The sequence below is a fragment of the Lactuca sativa genome, chromosome 3, assembly GCF_002870075.4.
Source record: "Lactuca sativa cultivar Salinas chromosome 3, Lsat_Salinas_v11, whole genome shotgun sequence".
NCBI lineage: Eukaryota > Viridiplantae > Streptophyta > Magnoliopsida > Asterales > Asteraceae > Lactuca > Lactuca sativa.
The window spans coordinates 293,575,738-293,601,502 of record NC_056625.2 but is presented as its reverse complement, the minus strand read 5'-3'; the positions used below and the strand labels follow the sequence as shown (position 1 = coordinate 293,601,502).

At 37.4% G+C, this 25,765-nt stretch overlaps 1 long non-coding RNA gene across 2 annotated transcripts; it reads left to right on the top strand.

The window, feature by feature from the left end:
• The first annotated feature begins 11,583 nt into the window (after positions 1–11,583).
• Positions 11,584–14,191, top strand: LOC111906350 (uncharacterized). Of its 2 annotated transcripts, XR_006189954.2 has the most exons (6): positions 11,585–11,761; positions 11,890–12,246; positions 12,503–12,668; positions 12,760–12,818; positions 13,023–13,152; positions 13,249–14,191. It is a non-coding gene; the product is annotated as an uncharacterized LOC111906350 (long non-coding RNA). The 2 variants fall into 2 exon arrangements; XR_006189953.2 differs by having other exon boundaries at positions 11,584–12,246.
• Positions 14,192–25,765: the final 11,574 nt, after the last annotated feature.

The following is a 25,765-nucleotide window of genomic DNA, read 5'->3' as shown; positions in this document are numbered from 1 at the left end:
TCTTTCTGGGTTACTCACTCACTTCAAAGGCTTACAGGGTCCTAAACAAACGATCAAGAAGGATTGAAGAGACATACTATGTGACCTTCGACGATAGCTATGTCAAGAAGCTACAGGCCATAGATGACACTGCCAGGGAAATCTTTCCTCAAACTGGTCAAGTCACAGTCTCAATCGCCAATATGTACGAGAACTTTCTGGATCTCTTTGTCGAGCCGGAAAAAGCTTCTCTCTCAGAAACAGGGGCAGCCGACAACAAAATAGATAATATGCAGCAGATAGTCGAAGATGCTGCAAGAAGAATGCATGAAGAAGAATCGCCCACTGATGAATCTCCAACCAACAATGCATCAGTCGAGGGGGAGCCAAGTACTCAAGTCCAGGGGGAGCCAAGCTCACAAGTCCAAGGGGAGCCAAGCTCTACTACTTCAACCGAAGGTCCTTCAACAACCAAAGGTACCTCTCCTACTGAAGATCCCTCTCCAAGCGAAGGTGCTTCAACGCCTGAAAATCCAGCACCACAAGAAACCCCTGAACCTCATGTTTCTCAAGACTCATCAATTGAGGGGGAGCATGATGATATGACGCTTGATTTCGATAGCCAATCTGAGCCAGAAGAGATGATCAACGCCGAACTAGATCCAACCTTCGATCCAAATTACCCTCCTCTTACCAAATGGACCAGAGATCATCCCATCTCTCAAATAGTTGGTGATGTATCTGAAAAGGTTCTGACACGATCTCAACTGAAGGCAAAACAGACATCCTTATTTTCAAAGGTTGAGTTTTGTATGTTTAACTCATTCGTATCAAAAGTTGAACCGAAGACAGTGAATACTGCCCTCGATCACTCTGATTGGGTTCAAGCAATGCAAGACGAACTGAACGAGTTTGAAAGGAACAAAGTCTGGTGTATCATTCCAACGCCTCCAGATGCTTCAGTTGTTGGTCTTAAATGGGTTTTTAGAAATAAAATGGACAAGGAAGGTAATGTCATAAGGAACAAGGCTCGTCTGGTTGTCAAGGGATACTGTTAGGAGGAAGGAATAGATTACGAAGAGACGTTCGCTCCAGTAGCTAGGCTAGAATCTGTTAGAATATTTCTGGCTTATGTTGCTCACAAAAACTTTGAGGTTTTCCAAATGGACGTCAAATGTGCGTTTCTCAATGGAGAACTTGAAGAAACTGTGTATGTGGAGCAACCTCCTGGGTTCGTGAATGAAAAGCATCCAAATCATTGCTACATTCTGGATAAAGTTGTGTACGGCCTCAAACAAGCTCCGAGAGCCTGGTATGAAACGCTTACAAAATTTTTGAAGATGTCCAAATTCAAACAAGGTTCGGTTGACCCAACCTTCTTTCGCAAAAAGGAAGGTAACCACCTTATGATAGTTCAAATTTATGTCGATGACATCATCTTTGGCTCCACGAATCCCAGCTTAACAGCTGAATTCAGAAAGTTGATGGAGACTAAGTTTGAAATGAGCTCAATGGGTCCTATTAACTTTTTCCTTGGTTTAAACATAAGACAGGGACCCGAAGGCATCTTTATCAATCAGGAAGCTTACACGAAGACTCTCCTAGCGAAGTTTGGAATGATGGGAGACTCAAAAGTCAAAGTCCCAATGGCATTCGGCACCAAGCTGACCCCTTCACTAGACAAACCGGCTGTTGACATCACGCTCTATCGTCAAATGATAGGCTCATTGATGTATCTAACTGCTAGCAGGCCTGATATCATGTTTTCTGTGTGTTATTGTGCTCGATTTCAGGCTAACCCACGCGAACCTCACATGCTGGCAGTGAAGAACATCCTACGCTATCTCAAGCGAACCGCCTCCTTAGGTCTATGGTATCCATCCAATTCAGGCTTCTTCGTTCAAGCCTATTCTGATGCTGACCTTGGAGGATGTGGACTCGACCGCAAAAGCACAACTGGTGGCTGTCAATTTCTTGATGGGAAGTTGGTCAGTTGGCAATCCAAGAAACAAACATGTGTGTCGCTGTCTACTGCTGAAGCGGAATACATTGCCGCTGCATCCTGCACATCACAAGTGATTTGGATCCAGAGTCAACTTCGAGACTATGGACTCAATATGAAGAAGATCCCACTATATTGTGACTCTGAAAATGCAATTAGGATCTGTCATAACCCAGTGCAACACTCTAAAACCAAACACATAGCACTGAGGTATCACTTCATCAAAGATCATGTGGAAGATGGAAATGTCGAAGTTCACTTCGTAAGAACCACTGATCAACTGGCTGATGTCTTTACCAAAGCTCTTCCTGAAGCATCATTCAATAAAATTTTGCAAGGGCTAGGTATGATGGAATCAGAGTCAGTACCTCACACTACCTCTCAAACTCAACCGTAAGAAGCGAAATCAACCGAACGTTCGGGTTCGGTTCAATCATCTGACTCGCTCATCACCTCAAAGGTAGTCTTTCTATGTTGTATATTTCTTGTACCATTTTGGTTTTCTCTATATTTAAAGTATTTATTTTGTATCTAACTTTCTTAGTTTCTCAAAATTTTCCAAAACCGGAACCAACCGAAGGTTCGGGTTCGGCTTTTCAAAATTTTGTGGAACCGAAACCAACCGAAGGTTCGGGTTCGGTTTTTCAAAATTTTGTGGAACCGAAACCAACCAAAGGTTCGGGTTCGGTTTTTCAAAATTTTGTGGAACCGAAACCAACCGAAGGTTCGGGTTCGGTTATTCAACATTTTGTAGAACCGAAACCAACCGAAGGTTCGGGTTCGGTTTTTCAAAATTTTCCTGAACCGAAACCAACCGAACGCTCGGGTTCGGTTTTTCAATCTTTTTCCAAGTTTTTTTTATTATTTTTTTTCTCTCTTTTATAATTTTTTTAGATCTTATTTTTAATTTTTTTTATTATTTATTTTTATTATTTGTTTTTATATAAATTTCAAAAACTCCAAAAATATTTTCTTTCATTTTTCTTTTTGTGTTCGTTTGTTCATGAGGATATATTTGATAAATTACTTAAGTGTCCCTAGAAGCATGCTGCTGTATGTGTCCCAAGCCTCATAAGATTTTGAATAATTGCCTTCACGACCTGGTATACACAAACCTTGTCTTCCCAATAAGGCTAACTTATTTTTTCTAATCGTGAGCTACCTCACACTCTTCTCACATGAGTTAAGAGTCTCCTGCTTGGTCCTTTCTTTCGCAGCAGAGGTACTATGTCTTCTTTCACCATCCCCATTACACTTCTCCATAACATTCGTTTCATCACTGTAACCCTTGAGACTCTCAGAAACTACCACTGAGGTTTATGGTTACACAACATCTGTGTTTATGATCTTAGTTTCGTGCCACTACGAGCTGAGTGAAACCCAAAAATCAACACCAAAGAATTGACGGTGCCAAATTAATTTGATCAAGTTTTCACCAATGAATTGACGAATGTACCTTCACGAAATCTCAATTTTTTTCTGATTCCAATGAAATTGTTACACACCATAACATTTCTTCCCATGGGATCCTGTTATAATTTTTTTTATCTGAGATTTTATACTTATCCAAGTCACTTAAAAATCAACTCTAACCTACTTGTTCAACAGACTACACCGGTCTCACAAGTACTTTGTTCACATTCGTTCTTATATCAAGAATTGAATTGTTGAATCAAAGCGTAACCACCCTTAATTAGCCTTATTAAAAGAAGCCTTTCAACATTTATTAATAAATGTTTGATCGTAATTCAACGGGATTCCACACTACCACTTTGAGGTCTCTCTTGATCTTGAAGGAAGAGATTCGTGCCCGGGATCATCAGTTTCGTGTCATAATTGACATCACAGATAATCCCAAAAAGAGTTGCTTTATTTCCTTATCTTTTACACTCTTTGCACGAAAATCCTAGATTTTCAAAATTCCGTTACTAATTATTTTACAGGTTGGTTTATTACTGAGGGATTACTAATGAGGTTGTGGCCAAAAATTAGCCACGTGGGTCCTCAATTGAATACCGCTGATTAAAAAGGGGAAAAGACAAAAAGTTGCTGACGCGGCGGAAGTTCAAAGGATAGAAATTCAAACGACGGTAAAAAGGAGGGCGCGTGAATTTGAAGCGGCCGCGCTTTTTCTGACACTTTTGGACGCGTGTGCAGTATTGAAGCGTCATCCATCTGGCATTAATGGCGCGTGTGGAAATGGAAACGGTTCCTCTCTCTGAACCGGCGCTTATTGGGCGGCGTGATCCTAGGAATCTGACACTCTCTCTCCTACGTGATCATCGCACGTCCCAACTGTCACCAATCAGTCACACAAAAACCCTTCCGTATTTCCATAAGAGATTTGAATCGATCTTTCTCTCTCCTATCACCTACTATAAAAACCCATCCACACCACCTTTTACCTCTTTACTGCCCCATAATTTCCAAAGCAAAAACACTTCCAAACTCTCTCCCGGTTATCTTCTTCTCCAACCTGCAACAATGGCTGAATCCTCTTCCGTCCATGCTACTTCTCAAATTCTTCCAATCCGTCCTCAGCAATGCCTCGTGATTGATCTGAACCCACTGGCCTATGATCCCTACATGTCGCCGGTCATCGAGTGTCTCAAATACTCCCAGCTTTCTCCGGCACTGTCACGGATTGAAACGGTGCCAATGGTGGCCCTATCTCAGGTCTACGCAACGGCTTATTACGACAAGGCTGTCGACAGGGTCTTTTTCGAAGTGGCGGAACACAAGACGTCGATTTCTCGTCCCCGCTTCTGCACAATGTTTGGGTTTGCGGCTGACCCATCGCGTGTTCACCCGGAGACAATTCCGGTTGGTATGCTCTACAGCATGTTCTACAACATGGGCTACACGGAAGTTCTCACCTCCGTCGCCAGATTCAAGAAGTCATGCCTACCGCCCCAGTGGAATGGGTTATTTACAGTTCTCTTCAAGGGACTGTCAGAACGGAGCTCAGGATCGGACGGGGCCAGTCGTCTTTTCCTTTCGATTATGTATGCGGTGTACAACGGGATCAATCTGGACTATGGATTTGTCCTTTGGCAACAACTGATTCAGAGCCTCTCTTCCGCTTCCCGACACTCCGAGGTGTCACTAGCCCGGTTCTGGATCTTGATCACAAGATGGGCTATGGACAGGTTTGATGTCCCAACTGCTAACGGTGCACCGATGTCTTCTATTGGTACGTTCCATACCAAGAAGATCATCGTCTCCGATGCATCAAAATTCTCCTTCATTGGCTCCATCCTGGAGACTATGTATGGAAGTGTGCCTTCAGAGAGCGGTATGATCAAGGCGATCAAGGAGTTAGGGCCATCTGGTCCGAGGGAACTGACACCGGACATGTTGAGATCGATTCATGATGCCGACAAACCGGTGGTCAGGGGTAAGAAGGCAGACAAGGGGAAGAAACCATCCAGAGCCCCAAAACCTACTCCCAAGAAACGCAAACAACCGAAGACTGCTTCTTCCCCACAACCGAAAAGGAGGAAGACCCAACCGAAGCGAAAGCTCCTCATACCCTCCTCTTCAAGCGAATCCGAAGGTGGGAGTTCGGACTCTGAGGGCTCACAAGGAGACGAATCTCCTCAGCGAGGTAACACACCCCCTCGGTCCCCAACCCCGGAGATGGAACTTCACCAATCCCCAGTTCCTTCCCCTCCACCCACAATACCTATTTCCACTCCCACCATAACCCCTACTATACCACCAACCTCATTCCCTATACCTCCACCCATATTCACCACATCAACCGAAACACCACCTGTAACCGAAACCCCTCCCGTAACCGAACCTCCACAAACCGAAACCCATATACCACCACCACCCGAAACTAACCCCCCACCCACTCAACCTGAACCAACCAAACCCATAACACCCCCTGCTTCACCACCACCTCAATCTCTAGAAGACGCCTCCGATGGCGATGATCAATTCCTTGGTGGTGATCACATGAACTTTGATTCGGTCTATTATAGTCCGTTTCAAGTTCAAAGTGATGAGGAGGATGATGCTCCAGTGACAAAGAAGCATCTCCGCGAGCTTAACGAGAAGGTTGATCAACTTCTCGCCTCCTCTTCAAACCAGCAGTCCACCTTATCTGAAGCTGCCCTTCAGAGGATAGTTGATGCCTTCTCCAGGGCTCAACAAGACTCTGTGGCCTCAGCAACTGCTGTGATAGACGCCTCCACCCGAGCCTGTGAGGCGGCGACCGAAAAAGTCGATAAACTATTCTCCGACGCTTCTGCCCTGCTACAGTCTCTGCAGGAAAGCGCCAATGCCACAAAGACGACTCTTGAACCGATTGTTCAGCAATTGGCCAAGTTCGTCTCGACGGAGTTGACTTCGTTCGCTACTCTACGACAAAATCTCAGCGACGACAACTCGGCACTCCGTGCCTCCATCGATGCCCGTCTGGCAAAACTACAAGAGGATCTTGCGGCAGAGAACTCTCTGATGGACGTTCTGGCGAGTAAGACAACTGCCCTAAGGGTCAAGAGCACACAGCTTTCCAACTCTCAAGAACAATTGGAAGCTCTTCGATCTGAGAGGGAAGTCATAAAGACGTGTGTTTCGGATGTCCACGCTGCTCTATCCAACATCCTGGAAGCACACGACCCCATCCTTAATCATTCGGTGAGGCGCACCCTCGCTGAAAAGCTCTCCCCGGCCATGGACCTCTTAAGCAAAATTGAAGGCCTTCCGAGTTTCGTGTCCATTCCGAAACAAGGGGGAGATGAGAAGAAAGGATCGAAACCACCTCCGTCCTCCAAAGCTACTCACACAACCGAACCACCCCCAACTGGTCATGCCTCGGGTTCCGGTGTGAAGAACAAAGGCAAACACATAGCAGAGGATGGAGATGAAGATGAAGATGAAGACAAGGAGACTATTGCGGACATGTTAAAGAGAAAGAACAGTCGCAATACTGATGACGATGTCAGTCGTGTGGCACGTGAAGCTGAAGAAGCCGAACGTAAACAAAAAGAAGCCAACGATCTCCTTGAGAGCCGAAAGTTGCTCTTCCCTGCCTGGACCAGGGATCGTTTGATAAAAGAGGCCATAGAGACTCCAAGCATACTATGGCTCGAGCCGGTGATATCGTTCGACTGCAACAACACCATCGATTCGCAGTTCGATATGCCACTGACTCGAAAGGCGTTCATCTTCCTCGCCTTCTCCAACATTTTTGAAGTCCCGCATCCGAACGATAAGCTTGACAGGGAGCTCATTGACTTCTACCTGGAGGCCGATCGCCCTCAATACCTTACATGGAGCGCTCAGAAGATTGTCAATGTTCGGGTGATGAAGCCTTATGCCGTGAGGAGATTCACTAACGTAAAGTTCAAGCTCATCCGAGGATCTGCAAGAACTGCTCACATGATCACCCTGGCGGATCTGCCCAATCTGAACCCTCATGATTGGATAGTCTTGTACAATATCCTGCTGACAAACGAAGCCGAATATGGTCCCCTCTTAGACCATGTCAAAAGGATGCTGGCATGCTACATCATGGAGGTGGCCCTAATGGATCAGGAGGTTGCCACAGTTTTTAAGAAGAAACCGAAAGTCAAGCCTGTGGGATCGGCCAGTGATCTGAATCAAATGCTAATGGGCAAGATAGATTCGAGGCGAAACTCTGTGATGTTCGCTAGAGCCGAAGGACAGAAATGCCTCTTCGCTTTAGCTGACAAACATCTTTACACCACAACTTGCTTGGAGCACATCTTATTCATCATCAAGCAGTGTAAAGACAATTCGGCTGATGATATCAAGTACTTCAATGATATGATCAATTGGTACATTCGGTTTAGACAGACCATCCTTTCCATAACCAAGTGTCTGTTTAGTACCGTGAAGAAGAAGGTACCAGTTTCAGCCGCCGGCCCAAGCAAGAAGTGAAGGTCTCGCTCCAAATTGACGCAAAGGGGGAGATTGTTGGGCTGTAAATAGTTTTATTTATGTTGCGTCTTTTGGGCTCGTTAGATTAGCCTTTTATTCTCCGGTTTGGGCCTGTCCAACCGAGAGCCTTTTATGTATAGTATTTAAGTTAATGCTTGCATGCATATTAGGTTAAGATTCATAAGATTCTAGAGATCGTCGATATAGCGATTTATCAAGAGAACAATATTTTCCAGTAATCGTTCTTGTAATCTTCCAATCCTTTACAGTTGATGTTCTTAATCGAGCTCTTCTAAGGATTTTATTTAATCATTCGACACGTTTGATTCAAGCTGTTTGTTCTTATTATTGCGTTCTGCCTTGTTATTAATATTGTGTTCTTGCTGTTTAATATTCATATACTTGTTCAAGATCTAATCGATCTTCATAGATTAAAAGTTTGTTTTAATCTTATCAGTTACAATTGTGTTTCAAACAAAGGAATTCTTATACTTTAAACAGTTTATATCAAACAAACTGCTTTAAATCGTTCCTCAAAATGTTTTACAAAACTTCTTTTAAAACTTTTATATTGTTAAATGCATGCCTATATATGTATAGTTATGTAAGTAATTTTTAAAGGACTTAGGACTGCTAACTCGCTTTAATTCCTTTTCCTTGTTTGGATGTGGCCTTAGGGTATCAGTTATTTGTCTGAATGTCATCTAAATATTAGTTACATATTATGTAGACATAAAAGTTCTATTAGTCCGTTCAGTACCTTTGGGTAGCAAAGGCATACTTTCATTCAGGCATATACATACATTATTAGTAACTATAATAGGTATAGTTTAGGAGATACTACTTACTATTCCTAGTACAAGGAATCACACAAGGGTCAGTTCATTCATGAGTCTATACAAATATATTACATACTATATGAAGAGATACTATTACATACTATATGAAGAGATACTACTACATACTATATGGGACTGACCATCCTACACCCGACTGTTAGCTATAGTGGGAAACTGCACATCGACGGATGTCCTCGGTTGTACTGTTCGGTGAGTTACCACGCCGTATTTCAATGATTATATAATTTTCCCTATTACTTTTATCTTGTGACACATTCACATAAACGATGAGGTAGACTATATTTTGATAATAATAGTTGTACATGGGGAAAAACCTTCATTCATACAGAGAAGCAAACCTTCAAAACTATCGGGTCTTGGTAGAAAACTACTTTTTATACTAGTAGGAAATATAGGATTTTCTAGGGTTTTCATACGTATACAAACTTTTTCATCAAACATTTACAAGTCTTTTCTTTACAGTTTTACCAATCAAAGACACTAAAATACTTATGAACTCGCCAGCTTAAATGTTGATCTACGCTTTCAAAATAACTTGTATTCTCATGTCATCAGTAGACAGGTACCGGTGACAGGTTTTGAGAAGACGGAGCACAGACAAGACTCGTCTTTTATTTTGATCATTCATTTTTGGTGTCTATTACATTACAAAGAACACACATGTATTAAAACTCTACTATTAATGCAATGGATGATGTTGTTGCTTGTTTACTACTTTGCATTGTTATGATACTTTACATGACGTCCTCCGCCCTAGAACGTTTCCGCCGTTCTTGGTTTTGGGGTGTGACACTGAGGGTCTATGATAGTAGAATAGGATAACATGTACCATATAATCACACAAATTTCAACATAAGGGTATTTTAGTCAATTAACCTATATTAAAAAAAGGAAACTTTCAGATTTTCAGGGATAATTAATTCCTTTATTTTTAAAAATGTGAATATTTTAAATTAATTCAAAATTAAAAATCCGATTTTATTCTGTCAGAATCATAGAATGTTAACCATAAACTAGTAAATATATTTTTCGATTTTATTCTGTCAGAATGACAGAATGCTAACCATAAACTAGTAAATACATTCTGAAAAGACTACACAAAATTAATTCTTGAACTAATAATATACAAAATAATTACATTGTATGATTGTGATTCATTGAATAATAACTAAATTCTGAAACAAAAAAGGAAAAAGAAACATCAAAATCTAACAAAAACACTAATCTATTCTGAGATAATATTATTTTTAAGCAACACTTTATACATTGTAGCATATCACATTCTGGTATAATACACTCTCGTTCTCTATGTTTTCTTCCTTCTCCACATCAATGTTAGCCTCTTCAAAACCTAAATCCACAAAGAAAACATAATCAAGTTTCAAAAATTAAAAAATTCAATACATTCTAAGAGAATAAAAACTATAGATTCTGACATAATGTGTTAAAGACTATAAAGTTTGACAGAATATAGTAGTATAAATTCTGACATAATGTATTAGAGACTATAAAGTCAACCATAAATCATCACAAATTCATTACCAGATAAACAAATATACTTGTTGTTCACAATTATTCTCAAACATTCTAACATAATACCTTTATATAAATAAATTCTAATAGAATACATTACATAATTCAAAGCTGTAATTGAATACATAAATCAAGAGTTGTAATTGAATACATAATTCAAGAGCTGTGATTGAATCATCAAGACACATTTGTATCCATTCCCAATCATGAATTCAAGAAACAAACACACATTTTCAATAATGACTTACAAATATGAATACCATTTTTGACTTTTTCAAATGCAAAGAAGAACAAAAATTAAAAAATTAAGTTGTTTTTTTCAAAATATTTACCTGGTACTACAATTTTGGACCAAAGACCATCGAATGGTAAAAAGATGATATTTGGTTGAAGCTTGTAGCCATGAGAATTTTAATTTCTTTGAAATAGTCAATACTTACTGAAGAATAAGATTGATTAAGGATCACATCAAATCATGGAGGCGACGTGACCTACGTTAGGGTTTTTAGATTTTTTCAAAATTTGAATCCAGGAGGATGATACTAGTCAACTATGAAGGCAATCTGTTGATCGATTCATTAGACGAATGGTGTGCAGAGCTTGTATCTTGATCTGTGTGACATTCAGTCCTGATCCATGTGCTAATCTCCTGCTGATAAAAAAATGTACGCAATATTTGCTAATAAAGAGTGGCGGAGTCTTGAGCAAAGTGAGAATCAGTGAAGTAGAAGAGGAGTATTCGTCAAATAGGGCTGGAGACGATGAGGATTGAGGATGGTCGATGATTTTGAGATTAGGTTACAGATTTTTGAGGTCAAACGTTTGAAGATAAAGAGGGGAGAAGACTAGGTTTTAGGAAGTTAATGAATTACTATAATTAAACATGCATAGATTACTATAATACCCTTAACTTTTTTATTTAATTATTTATTATTTCATCAATTCTCATTGGTGCATAGATGCACATAATAGTTGCTAGAAACATTTGAACCTAGCTATAAATATATATATATATATATATATATATATATATATATATATATATATATATATATCTTTATACCTTAAAAAGCATTTACAAGATTTTGCTGAATTTTAAGAGGTACAAGTTAATCAACAGTATGTATAACCATTTTAAGCATTAAAAAGTATCTAATCTTATCTGGTCAAAGTCAAAGTCAAAAAGTCAATATGTAATTCTAAAGTTTTGAAATTCAAATTCCTTCTCAAAGTTTCTAGGCTTTTGAATCGGTCTGCGTGCTTAAATTTTTGCAGGTATGTCTCATTTTTGGTTTATCTTCCCTGTACACTTCATAAAGCATTTCCACTCTATCACTCTCTCATCTTCTCTCTCTCAACCACCGTTTCCCCTGGTTTGCTTTCTCCACTGGTAAATCTTGATACATCGCAACCCTTATAGACCCATTTTCTCTATATTCTAACACCATAGAAGTCTTCCAGCGATCAGCTGTAGGTAATTATAAAAAATCTTATCCCTCTCTCCTCCCATACTCTTATTTCACAATTAAATTTCTTTTTTTTGGTTATTCAACTTGAAATTGATCGTCTTTTGTTGTTTGCATCTCTGCCATCCCGACAAAGCACATACTAATAGAGCCCTCAGAATTTATTCTCCGCAAATCGGTCAACATGAGATACAATCTATAAGGCATTTCCTCTCTTTGTACCTGCTTCCCATGCTCTTCCTCCAAAATCCATTCATGGTAAACCCTTCTCCCTTTTCTCAAGATTCCACCTATGCTAAATCGCACCACCACCATGAGAAATTCTTCCAACCATCCACCTTACCGCCTCTACTAAACCGTACCACCACCTTAATCACCACCTCCACCACTTTCCTCTTCCATACCGCCACAGTCGAACCACTACCAAACCATCGCATCACGAACACACATTCGCACCGGTCACCACCTACAAAAATAGTAGCCACACCATTAGGTATGTCATCTCTCAGCTCTGTCTCTCTCGCTCACAAAGCCTAACCGCACCACTTACTCTTCTTTTATTTCTATGTACAACCTAAATTTCATCACCACAACAGCCATTTGTTACCAGATCTCTAAAAACCAACGATTTTTTATGCTCTGATTTAGGTTCGATATAATGGTAACATATGTTTAGTTTTCTTGGATTTGTTTTCTCATGAAGTATTTCGTCAGTCGGATCCTAATGAACATTTGTTCTCCATTTATAGATCTGGACATGAAACGTGAAAAGGAATAAAGAAAATGGATTTGTCAAATGATCTTCACTACACCAGATCCATATACATTTTTCCCCTTCATCATTTATGGTTAGTAACTTTCAGGTTGCTATTATGGTGATTTTCAAGTTGTTCATTCTGCCTTTTGTTCATTAAGGTAAGTTTTCTTTTCAAGAAATTTTCTTCAAGTTCATATTTAACTGTATATGATTTTTCTTTTGAAACTACTAACTATATGGCTTTTTTAGTAATTGGAGCTTTCTTGGAGACAAGGCCCATGCTAGTTGACTGGGAAATAACATGGCAGGTAACATTTTTTCTTTTGCTCTTTCTACTGACTTCATATATTTGATAGGCTCTTGTGTTGTGTATAAATATTTGTGTACATTTGTATGTATAGTTGTGTACATTTTTCAGTATTTGAGTGTATCTATAGGTAGCTGGATGTCTATTTGTCCATTGTTGAAGAAAATTGTACCATAACGTATATTTGTTATGATTTTTGTTGTAGGGTCTTCTGATTTTTTTTGGATCTCAATAGCAAATTAGATGGTTGAAAGTAAACGCTATCCAACATTTGAAGTTGAATCCCAGCATCGAGCCTGGAGTTGCTTCGTAGTAAATCCATGGATGTTATAAAAGTAATTTTTCCTTGTTTTCAATGCTTAATCTTAGTTTTGTTTCTATTTTTCATTAATTTAATCTAAATTTGTTTGTTATGGTTATGCTTTTTTTAGGGTTTCTCAAGGTGTTAGTTCCAGGGGTTTTGTTAGGTTTGTTGAGATTGTAAAAGAAGTAGGCTTAGAAGAAGGCTTGAAGAACATTGGTGATATGCATATTACAAATTTATTAAAAATTTGATGTCCATCTTTTTAGAATGTGCTTTGTTGACTTTGTATTTTCTATCTTGATTTTAAATTTCTCTTGTGTATATGAAGGTATTTGAGTAAAATCTGCCATTGGGAAAACAGAGAAACAAGCATCAAAACATTTATGTATCTAAAATGAAATTCTTTATCTTAACTTTGATTGTAGGGTGTTTCTTTTTAACCTTTATAAGAGATTGTGGTATGTGATTGATTTGACTGGAGGTGTAGAGAACTCGAACTGTGAAAGTTGAGCTGGTAAAGGTGCATCTACTACTCCTCAAAGCCTCTATGTACGGTTGAGTGGTGGTCACTTGCTTCTGTTTCTGCACCTGAGTTTGAATATGGGTTTGAACCTTGATATGATGGCTTGGTTTGTATCTGCCTCTCTTTACCTCCACATAGTGAGGTTGCATTTCAGATTATTTTGTACTTGGAATAATAATATTTGCTGGATTTTTTTAATGTATTGAGCCCATTTGAAATGAGCTGACTTCATAATTACATCCTCATCTTCAAACCCTTATACTGGGAATTTTGCTTTTATTATTGTCCATAATGGTACTCTGTAAGTGGATTTTGATAATTGTTGTATAACATTGTTAGTTTGTTCTTTTGGTGGTATGTGTTCTTTTTTCTTCTTTTAGGGGAACTGTTGTAGGAGGATTTCGAAATTCACACCATCACATTAGCTTTCAAAGAGCTACAATTTACTGGAATGGCTTTATTCTATATCGTATTCTCCAAAGCATCTCCAAATAGTTGTAGAAGAGTGTGAGTCTGATGTGGAAACATGAAATTAAATGTTTTGTATCATGAGTAAAAGAATAGTTGAGATCAGATGTGTATAAATTTGAAAATCCTAATAATAATAGCATTGCACTTCTTTTTGTTTTCTCTTTAAGCATTGAGAAATGATTTGGATTTGGATATGATACTATAATTGGGTATATTTTACAAGTCATATAGTGTTATACATGAATAAATGAAAGTAGGATGTCATAATAAACATGTCTATGGATGTACATTGCTATTGTTTTTGTTTAAAATAATTTAAAGCGGTGAAACACTGTAGAGATCCGAATTTTTTAGGTGAATGAAATAATACTTGCCAAGTTTCTACATATCATTGCATCTTGCCTGACTTTTGAAGTCAAAAGTTTATGATGGTTCGATACCAAGGGTATAAAGGTCATTCTATAAATCTATTATTTAAAATTAAGTGCTATTAGCAAATGAAATAGGTACCAAACAGAGAGATGTATAGCTTTATAATATTAAAGGTTAACAAAAAAAAACTGATATAACTTATTTAAAAATAAATAATAAGTTACGTTTACTTCCATGTGACATACAAGACATTTATTCAAACATGAAGTTTTATTTATGTTAAAATTCGTTTGTTAAGAATAAAAACTTCGAAAAACATATGTTTTAAATTGACGATTTGCTAAAGTTATTGTAAGATAAGTATATTTATTTGAATTCCTATGTAATATATTCTTTATTGTTATGAATAGAAAAAATAAGATATAATTATTAACTTACTAACAAAAATTGAAATAAATATGAAATATTTGTCTAATGGTTATATTGGATCTAAAAAACACCGGTCATTAAATACATGATGATCGAAAAAGACCGAACCAAGTTCGTTCGGGACCAGTCCCAAAAAGACAGGACCAAAACGAAAAACAATAAAATATTAAGTTTCTAGAGGAAAAAAAATTGTTTATACTACTGTCTCCACCACATAATATTGTTTCTATCACACCACAACACACTACCGTCTCCACCACCGCCAAATCGTTGTTTTCTCCACCCATGTTGGTGCTGTCATTTGTCACCATTTTTAGTTTTTCTTAAAACTCGCAAAAAGTTGGATAGAAAGAAGATTTAATGATGGCAGATAATAGTGTTGGTCTTACTTTTTTTATGTGTTAAATTTTGAATGTAACATGGGAGGCGTATGTAACACTTGTGAGGAAGAGGTTAATGAGGAACTTTAAGAGGTTATTGTGGTATCCTCTTGCTGGAATCAATGGTGCACGGATATATAATTTTGAAGATGTAATAAACTCTTTGCGCTAAAAAACTAATCGTCTCTTGAATCTATCTTTTGAAAGAAATTATTTTAATGGATTTTCACAAATTATAATACATTTTTGTTCTCATTCATCGTTTTTATTCATTTTAATTGTTACAGAGTACAAATAATTAAAATAATTATATAAGATTGAACATATTCATATTATCAACCAACATATTTTCTTTGTAATTCTCACATAATAGCATTATCCGCACGTCCACACAATAGATGTCTATATATATATATATATATATATATATATATATATATATATATATATATATATATATATATATATATATATATATATATATAGGTTCAGGTTCATTTGAGACCATTCTAATTTTATGAGACCGTGAGACCAAATCTAAATATAATTTTAAAATGCAAAATAAATGGAAAAATCCAAAAAAAAAAAATTAATAATATTTTCGGAACTTGAGTTAACTAAAAAAAATTTTAAAAAAATAAAAAAATGAAAAAAAAATCCGTTTTTTTTGAAAAATACGTGAAATATTCTAATAGAATATTACACTGACATATTCTAAAAAATAATTTTAAAATGCAGAATAAATCGAAAAATCTAAAAATTCTTTTTTTTAAATATTATTTTCGGAACTTGAATTAACTAAAAAAAATAAAAATAAAAATAAATAAAAATAAATTCCATTTGTTTTAAAAAAATACGTGAAATATTCTAATAGAATATTATACTGTATATATTCTAAAAAATAATTTTAAAATGCAAAATAAATGGAAAAATCCAAAAATTCTTTTTTTAAATATTATTTTCGGAACTTGAATTAACTAAAAAAAATAAAAAAAATAAAAAAATGTGTCTCACGGTCTCAGAAAATTAGGCCGTCTCACATGAACCTATATATATATATATATATATATATATATATATATATATATATATATATATATATATATATATATATATATATATATATATATATATATATATATATATATATATATATATATATATATATATATATATATATATATATGGTTACTAAAACTGTTATTCATTTCGGAAACAAACATTTTTTTGTTAATAAGAAGATCGATTATATATCTTAGATACCACAACTTTTAACAAAGATTTTGATGATATAGAACGTGGTCCAAAATTTGAAAGACTTTTTGATAGCACTAATGAATTACGATATGATAGAGAAATCAATCAAGGAACCCAGTACAAGGTAGGTTGATTCTCGGGTAATTCACTTTAATGTATGAATGCTTGAAGTGCAGAATGAAAAATGCTTACTTAGATATGAAATCAACAAAACCTCCACCAGCTTGAGTGGATGAATGTTAAACGTAACAAATTAAAAGTAGTGTATTTTAACCATTTTTTTGGAGTAGATAATAATAGGTGGTAAGTATCCTTTGTGCTCTAACAAATAACAATGGAAGAAAATGTTTTCCCCTTTTTGTAATATATGTTACAATTGATTATTTATTTATTTATTTATTTATTTATTTATTTATTTATTTATTTTTTTTTTTTTTTTTTTGGGGGGGGGGGGGGGGGGGGGGGGGTGTTGTATTTGATTTATGATTTATATTTTATATTTTATTTTAGCTGATTTTTCGATCTTTTGTTGAATTTTTTTTTTTGATTTTAGAGTTTATATTGGAAAATTCTTGAGTTTTCAATTGAAAATATGGAAAGAACTAGATTATAACCTGTATTAAACGCGGGAAAATGCAAAAAAAACATACAAATGTTTATAGATATTACATAATAATTATTAAAAAAAGTTATGATTATTGATATTATTGAAATCGATAAATATCTATAATTGTTAAAGATCTTTTTGTGGACAACATTTTTTATTTTATTAATTGAACGACATTACTCGTCAGATATGAGTACCTTTAAAATCATAGATAATTACATTAATATAATTTAACGAAAGATTGATGGGTAAAACATTAGGATAAGACTTTTAGCTTTTTTTTTTTCTTGAAGAAGATGGATCTTCACTTAAATCGATATATACTTTGTTTTAGTGTTAATGTTTCTAATAAAAGTTAAATATAAATATATAGGCATATTAATAAGTTTTATTATTTTATATGAGAAAAATAACAATTATAATGGGACAACATTATATAAAAGATAACTATTGGAAATATTTTTAAAGGGAAAAAATCAAAATCATTAAAAAAAAATATATAAGGAAAATACAAACATAGATTGGGTGAAATTATGGATGAAATTACGTGACGAATATTATTTTGGAGGGACTGGCATTTCGTAAGGTATAATACTATGACAAAATTCAAAATATGTATTTTTTGTTGTGTAAATTTATAAATTTTATTGTTACTATATAAAAATAAAACAACGTAGGTTGGTATGTTATATAAAAAGAAATTTAATCACTTTATTTTAGTGTTAATGTTGCTTATAAAATCAATATATATATATATATATATATATATATATATATATATATATATATATATATATATATATATATATTATTAATGTTTTATATTTGATTTATGTTTTCTATTTTATTTTTGATTTTAATCAGGTTTTTCGATGTTTGGTTGGCTTTTTCTGATTTTAGAGTTCAGATAGTAGAATTCTTGGGTTTCAAATGAAAATAATGGAGAGAACTAGATTATAACCCGCGTTAAACACGGAGAAATGCATAAAAAAAATATACAAATGTGTGTGTGTATATATATATATATATATATATATATATATATATATATATATATATATATATATATATATTGCATAATCATTATTAAAAAAAATTATGGTTATTGATATTATTGAAATGTATAGAAGATACATTGAAATTGATAAATATTTATAGTCATTGAAGGAACTCTTTGTATACTACATATTTTTATTTTATTATTTAAACGACATTCTTCGTCACAAATGAGTAACTTTAAAATCACAGATGATTACATTAGTGTAATTTGATGAAAGATTGATGGTTAAAACATTAGGGACAACACTTTTAGCTTTTTTCTTGAAGAACATGAATCGTCATTTGAATTCATCACTTTGTTTTAGTGTTAATATTTCTTATAAAAGTTAAATATAAATATATAAGCATAGTGGTAAGTTTTATAATTTTATATGAGGAAAGTCATAATTATAATGGGGCAACATTATCTAAGAAATAAACTTTGAAATATTTTTGGAGGGAAAAAAATCGAGAATATTAAAAAAATTCATATAAGGAAAATACAAATTTAGATTGGGTGAAATTATGGATTAAATCACATGACGACGAATATTATTTTGGCGGGAATTTTATTTTGTAAGGTATAATACTATGACAAAATTCGAAATATGTATATTTGTTGTGTAAATTTATAAATTTTAATGTTACATATAAAGATAAAATAAAGTACGTTGGTATACTATACAAAAAAAAATTAATCACTTTAGTTTAGTGTTAATGTTGCTTATAAAAGCAATATATATATATATATATATATATATATATATATATATATATATATATATATATATATTGTACGGACGTGTGGACAGTGCTATTCTTTAAGAATGACAAAGAAAATATATTGTTTATATCTGTTCCATCCTATAAAGCATACATAATCAATGTCTTAACTACAAATTTTAAAGCCTAAGGTACAAAAAATTAAGCATGTTATCTTATAAAACAAGGAAAGATAATCTGGACCGTTGATTCTAAAATGAGAGGTGTGGATTTTAGTTTTGGCAATCCAAGTGAAATGGCTTCAACCAATCAGAATGGAGAAATGGTTAATGAATGGTTTGAGAAGCATATTGTAACACCGTAAAAATTTAAAACAATTTTTCGCATTTCCAAACACATTTTTACGAACTCATTCATTCATAAATGTCATACTATCATGTCTTTGTTTCACAAAACATCTCCCAAGATCGAAATACATAAAATCTCATGTGTGTGTACGAATCAAGCCGGCGCCTTCCCGCGGTCATCACTAGTATCTAAAACACATAACACGAAAAATTGTAAGAATAAGCCTAGTGAGTTTCCCCAAAATACCACATAAACACATATCAGCCACTCAAGGCTATAACTCTGTTGACCCTCTAGTCGAGTATCTCTGTGGGACCCTCTTGGTCCCATAACTCTGTGGACCCACTGGTCCTAACTCTGTAAACTCTGAATCATGCAATCACATATCGCAATAAATCACAACACGTAGTATCATACAAACACACTGGCATATAGCTCTAGAATACTCTGTCACACAACTCTGTTACCACACTAGGTAAAGTATAGTGAGAAGACTCACTTCAGGCGTCTCGGTAAATCTCTGACTCGGTAGAAATATTGCCAAGCCTCCGTCTATTCACATAAAGTAAATACTCTTATAAGTATAACTCTCGAGACTAGACTCAACCTGCCATTGGCACCCTCAGAAAGGTAAAAGACTATTTTACCCCCCCCCCCCCCCCCCCCCCTTGACACAAGTACTCCATTGTTGACCAAACCCTAAAAGTCAAAAAAAGTCAATGGTCACACTTTGACCCTACTCGCCGAGTGCACTCTGGTGACTCGGCAAGTTCACACATGTTCTCTAACACTTTTTCCCGCTTGGCACGCCGAGTCCCTCCCTATGCTCGACTAGTCATACCAGGCGTGAACTCGGATGAACATCTGCGACCCTACTCGACAAGTCTTGGCTCCAACTCGCCGAGTTCCTCCACAAACTACAAAATAATAAAATAAAATAATATACCTGGGAATCCGGATGTTACAATTCTCCCCTACTTGAATCAGACTTCGCCCTCGAAGTCTCATTCTGGAAACAACTCCGGATGCTGCTCACGCATCTCCGACTCTAACTCCTAAGTCATCTCGGACCCCTTCCGATGTTGCCACTAAACCAAAATCAGAGGCACTTCCTTGTTCCTCAAAACCCTGATCTTTCGATCCCTGATCGCCACTAGTCTCTCAGAATAATTCAGGCTCGCATCCACTTGAATATCCTCTAATGGCACCACTGCCGACTCATCAGCTATACATTTCCGCAACTGCGAAGCGTGGAAAGTGTCATGAATCTGCCCCAACTCCTCAAGTAGCTCCAAACGATATGCTACCCTGCCCACCCTCCCGATCACTCTAAACGGACCAATATACTGGGGCCCTAGCTTGCCTCTCTTCCTGAACCGGATCACTCCTTTCCAAGGAGATACCTTCAAGAGCACAAAATCTCCGACCTGAAACTCAAGCTCGGACCGACGCCTATCCGCATAACTCTTCTGGTGACTCTGAGCGGTCAACAACCTCTGTCTGACCTGCTGAATCTGCTCCGTCGTCTGAAGTACTATCTCCGTACTACCCATCACACGTTGCCCTACCTCTCCCCAGCAGATGGGAGTCCGACACCTCTTCCCATACAACAGCTCAAAAGGTGGCATACCGATGCTCGAATGATGGCTGTTGTTATAGGAAAATTCTGCCAAAGGTAGGTACGTGTCCCAACTCCCTTCGAAGTCCAATACACATGCCCGAAGCATGTCCTCGAGCGTCTGAATCGTCCGCTCGCTCTGCCCGTCAGTCTATGGGTGGTATGCGGTACTAAAATGCAGCCTCGTACCCAATTCCTCATGAAATTTCTTCCAGAATCTGGAAGTGAAACGCACAGCTCGATCTGAGACGATCGAGATCCGTACTCCATGCCGCGATACCACCTCTCTCACGTACAACTCTGCCAACCTCTCAGCGGAAGAGCTCTCACTGATAGCAAGGAAGTGGGCGCTCTTCGTCAGCCTGTCCACAATCACCCAAATTGCATCGACTCCCTTAGCAGTCCTCGACAATTTGGTGATAAAATCCATGATAATCTGTTCCCACTTCCACTCGGGAACCTCCAACGGCTGCAACCTACCATGCGGTCTCCGGTGCTCGACCTTAACCTTAAGACAGGTTAAGCACCTCTTAACAAACCACACGACATCCCTCTTCATACAGGGCCAACAATACTCTCTCTTTAGGTCCAAATACATCTTAGTGGCCCCAGGATGGATCAAGAACTTCGATCGATGAGCCTCTTCCATCAAAATGGTACGCGTCCCGCCCACAAACGATACCCAGATACGACCCTGGAATGTCATAAGCCCCCGGCTATCTGTAACGAACTCCGATACCAACCCGACAACTCGTTCTCTCTTCTGGTTTTCTGATCTCACGGCCTCAGCCTGGGCCCCACGAATGGTGTCCAACACTGGAGTCATCACTGTCAACCTCAAACAAACATCTCGCATCAGGGCGCTCTCCGCCCTTCGGCTCAGTGCATCGGCTACAACATTAGCCTTTCCTGGGTGGTACAGGATCTCGCAGTCATAATCCTTTACCACATCCAACCATCTCCTCTGTCGCATATTCAGGTTGGTCTGATCCATCAAGTACTTCAAGCTCTTGTGGTCCGTGTATATTGTACACCGAACCCCATACAGATAATGACGCCAGATCTTGAGGGCGAACAACACTGCCCCCAACTCTAGATCGTGGGTGGGATACCTCATCTCATGAGGCTTTCAGCTGCCTCAATGTGTATGCTATCACATGCCCTCTCTGCATCAGTACCGCTCCCAACCCTGATATCGACGAATCACAATACACCATAAAGTCCTCCACCCCCTTCGGAATGGCTAAAACCGGGGCTTTGCACAGTCTCTGGTGAAGTGTCTCGAAGGAGGCCTGCTGCTCTGGGCCCCATGAAAAAACAACACCCTTCCGGGACAACCTGGTGAGTGGCACGACGATCTTGGAGAAATCCCTGATAAATCTCCGATAATAGCCTGCCAGCCCTCAGAAGCTCCTCATCTTGGTGGGTGACCTCGGCACCTCCCAACTCATCACTGCCTCAATCTTGGCCGGGTCGACCAATATCCCTTTCTGGTAAACGAGGTGCCCTAGGAACTGGACCTCTCGCAACCAGAAATCACACTTGGAGAATTTAGCATAAAGCCTCTCCGATGTCAGAACTCCGAGGATCTCCCTTAAATGCTTTTCATGCTGCTCTTTGGATCTCGAAAACACCAAAATATCATCGATGAACATGTAACGCCCGCAGATCCGGGCTAGTCAATTTAGAGACAATAATGTCGAAAATGACTTTTTGGCAAAAGATTATTTATTATAAATAGTCTTAACCAAGTTTTAGAATAGGTCTCAAGGTTTCCGTACATATAAAGAACGCCGAAATCCGAGTTATAACGAAGAAGTTATGGCCCGTCGAAGTTTTACGGCAAAACCGGCACGACACCGGGAAACGTAAATAGTGAATTTACGATCGAGGACTTTTTAGACTTAGTGATCTAAATGAAAGTCGTAGAATATGTTAAATCGAGAAAATCCATAAAAAGAACGCCAAAATCTGACTTCGTATGAAGAAGTTATGATTTTTCTAAGATTCGGCTTAGCAGTGCACGGCCCGAAACTCGAATTTTAGTTCGAGCAGTTTTTTGCTTACGCGACCTAAATGAGAGTTGAATATCTCATTAATAGGAACTCAACGGTAAAAAGATGGACGAAAACGGAGTCCGTATGAAGGAGTTATGAATTCTTCGCGGTCATTTAACAGTCTAAACGCCTCCTATTGTTAAATTTGAGATCGGTTGAGAATTAGCCGACGGAGTCTAAACGAAAGTTTTAGATCTCGATTTTACCTACGCGTGGATATAAAGAACATTGAAAACGGAGCTCGTATGCGATACTTATGATTTTTCTAAGTTTGAAGGCTCATACGCGATAAGGGGTGACGTGGCACCACCAGAATTGGACACGTGGCACCAACAGAAGGTTGCCACATGCACCAAATCGGCGAGTAGGTCCTCCTACTCGGCGAGTAGGTCAGTCAGCACCCCTATAAATAGAGGTGTCGGGCATTCACTTCTCTTCACACCTCCCAAACTCACTTTCTCTCTTTAAGTTCTCTCTCTAGCCTCCCAAACCCCCCCCCCCCCCCCCCCCTAAAGCCTAGGTAAACCCCCTAACACCCGAAGGAAGCCCCTAGGCTCCCAGAGTCCCGAGAAAAGAGCCTTTCGGCTCGGGAACGCTGCTCCAGCGAAGCCCGGTTTTCAAGAAAACCCGCTGTAAGTGAGCTATGCCTACCCTATTTTTAGTATGGCTTATGTTTTAATATAGTAACGTTATTAGGAACTTATAATGAGTATTTGGGCTATTATTATGAGTTATATCGAGTGTTATTTAACGCTTATATAATAATAATAATAGCTTGACTATTAATTTGTCGCGGTTATCATTAGACTAAACCCTAGTGGCATTGATATTAGGTTTTATCGAAGGAAAATTGTTTTGAGAGTATCGAAGCGATGTCCGAGTGACGAGTCACCACCTTCCTAGGTGAGTGCATGGTCCCCTTCAACTTACACATAGATATGAAGTATTTATTACATGCTATGTGTGCATACTGTCTGTTTACTTGCTGTCTATGCTCGGTGAAAGATTATATACATGTTTTAAATGATTTAAACTATATATGTATTTTATATCTACGAAAATGTTGGGGTAAAACATGGGTAGATATAATAGATGAAATATGAGTTGGACGATGAGTTCAGAGGTGATATAGACCATGAGGTATGGGTGAGAGGTGTACGATGTGAATAGCCTTTTTCCCAAACGATGTCCCCGTCATTCAGCAGAGTATGGATGACAACCACGGACTATTCTAGACAGTCCAGTGGAACATTAGCAGGCTCGAAACCTGTAGGTGTTGTGAACGATGTGTTCACCCGGTGTACTCTAAACCTTGGCGACCATGCAGACTTGGTGCCTAAACCTTGGCGATCATGCAGACTTGATGCCTAACCCCTGGCGACTATGCAGACTTAGTGCCTGTTGTGTAAACCGTGGCAACGATGGACTTTGTGCCGATTCCTTAGGATGATCCTTACGATTGAATGAACGAGGAATAGCTGATTCTTAGGGTAGATCCTTAAGATTAAAGAAGATAATGGGGATGGGTAAGTGGGTTGATTGTTTGATTGTTTAAACATAATAATTATATTATTGTGGGTTGAAAACCCTATGTACTCACCAGGTTTCCCAACCTGACCCACTCAGTTTATTTATATCACAGATGTTGATATGAAGTCACATTACACTGAGAGATTTAAAGAGTTTTAGATCACTAGTGTAAATAAATGTAAGTTCTGTTTATGCTTATGTTTCTGTATTAACGATGACATCCCAAACGTTTTAAAATGAATAAAATACGTTTCTTCGAAAATGTTTTAATAACGTATTTATCATGTTTTTCTGGGAACAAATTCCACAACATTTTTATTAAAAAAAGTACTCTGATTTTTATAAAGCATAAACAAAATCGGTCTTTTTTGGCCATGAAAATGGGGATGTCACAGTTGTTATCAGAGCATTAGTTTAAGCGAACTAGGAATTTGTAGGAAATTTCTAGACTTAAACTTAGAATGCTAAGCGATGATTGTGAGATGAGTGTCTGCTATATTTTATAAACAAGCACTAGTTTATTTTAGGAAATATGCCTAAAATAGCTATAAAGATGCCTAATACGCTATTATTTGTTCGGATCTATCGTCTGTTGCCGACCGGATCTGGAAATTTTACGTGTTCAGATTTCTAAATGTTTGTTACAGTATTAGAACTGGCATATAACTTTTCGGTGTGACAAGGAGATCTATACGTCTATCGTAAATAAAATATTTCCTATCTTAAAATTCTCGCCTTGGTACACCGAACATCTGCTTGAGTGTACAAGACATCATGGTTAAGACGGACGAGGAAATATCCGAAAAAGATGACAACTTGATCCTAAGAATGTGTTGGGTCATGCATCGGTCGTTGCGCCTATACCCGAACCTATCACAATGGCAGAAGTTCAAGAAGTGATGTGAACCATGATAGACTGAGAAAATAGAGGAAATGAGATGGCTTACGATAGTGAATGATACATATCGGAGGATATCATAAGAGAGTTATCTTTCCTTTAGAAGACGTCTGATAAAATAGCAACATGTCTAGAGAACTACGGTACATCTGAATGTACACATTTGATTAGCGGGATGATAGAACGATTGGTGTAATTCCTAAAGTTTTCCTATCATCTGGAATTTCCACCACCAAGCGAGTTGAAGCAGAATTGATGATATGCATGAAAGAAGTCCTACTAGAGTCTAGGGAAACTTTTATGATTATTTGGACACACTCGTATGTGTTAAATTGTTTTGTGATTTTAGGACTTGGGGACTGCGTGACAATACTTGGGACGGGTATGAGTAGC